We start from the raw sequence: 1413 nt of genomic DNA on the forward strand, positions 1-1413 counted from the left end.
AGCCATGAAAGTCCATCGAACATCTACAATGCCTCCTTCTCCCCAGGCCATCAATCGAGCTCCAGTAAGCGATCCATTAACGGCATCCGACATCCTAGTAACATTAGATAAATCACATCTAGTAATATTCCATTCTGAACATGGGTTAATAAACTGTCCAAAAGGTCCCCAATTAATAAAATTATTGAACGTTTTTCCAAATGTTCCTCTACACTGTTGCCACACAAAAGGCTGATATTTTAAATCAATATAAGTAAAATCAGGGCACATAGGTAAGGATAACTCGCCATCAAGTTGACACTTTCCCAGCTACTATTAATGGACCAAGTAGTTAATCACTGCAGCTGTGTTCTAGAATTGGAAGTGAGTTTCCCAGGTAAAACCAAATGTTGCCAATTTATAACTAAACATGGAGGAGGCCCCAGACAAACAGGCAAGGAATGAGTATAGTAAGTAAAATTAAAAAAGCTACCATCATCCTTACTGTAAAATTTCAAATTATTCCAAGGAGGAGATAAAACACCAGGAACAGTATAGACGGTTATATCCATGTCTCCACAAACAACAGGTTCCAATGAAGGAGAGTTAGGAACAAAGGCCCAATAACTTACACTAGCATTAGCATGGACAGAGTTTACAGTAAACAGGGCACACATGGCCAGGAACAAGTTCTCAGCCATGACAGGTTTACCAGTGTGTTCTAACCTCTTTTGTTCCTTCTCCAGTCAACTTTTTTACCTGTCCCCAGGTGGGCAGTGGGGATTTCTTCTTCCTCAACTGCCGGCCGATTCCTTACAGGATACAGGGCTGTCCTCACTGGCTGCATCTTTATCCATCGGGCAGGAAGCCAGTATTGTTTGCCATCCTGTGTAGACACAAAACCATATCATCGCCCATTATGTAATAATGTTCCTAGTTGCCATTCTGTGTCCAATGTAATCTTAATCCATACAGGAATATTTAAATAAGGTTTTTCTGATATTTGTTCAAAATGGCGCTCAGCTCTAGTTAAAAATATCTCCTTGTGCTAAGTTTAAAAAATTAAGAACAAAAAGAGCTTGATGTAAAATTATTTTAGTATTTTGCATGCGAAACCACAACATATCCATACCTTCATCCAACCTTTTCCTCCTTTTTCATTTTTTAATTTGTTGTTTTAGTGTGCCATGAACATGTTCAATAATGGCTTGTCCTTGGGGGTTATATTCTGTTCCAAATGTATGTACCAAATCATAAAGTTCACAAAATCTTTTAAATTTGATACTTTTATAGGCTGGTGCATTATCAGTCTTTATTTTGGTAGGCACTCTCATAATGGCAAAAGCTTCCAATAAGTGTTCTATTACATGGTTAATAGTTTCTCCCATAAGGGCAGAAGCCCAAACAAATTTGGAATAAGTATCTATTGTAACA

Source organism: Dipodomys spectabilis, unplaced genomic scaffold (assembly GCF_019054845.1).
Source record: "Dipodomys spectabilis isolate Male_0828 unplaced genomic scaffold, ASM1905484v1 ptg000285l, whole genome shotgun sequence".
NCBI classification, from domain to species: Eukaryota; Metazoa; Chordata; class Mammalia; order Rodentia; family Heteromyidae; genus Dipodomys; species Dipodomys spectabilis.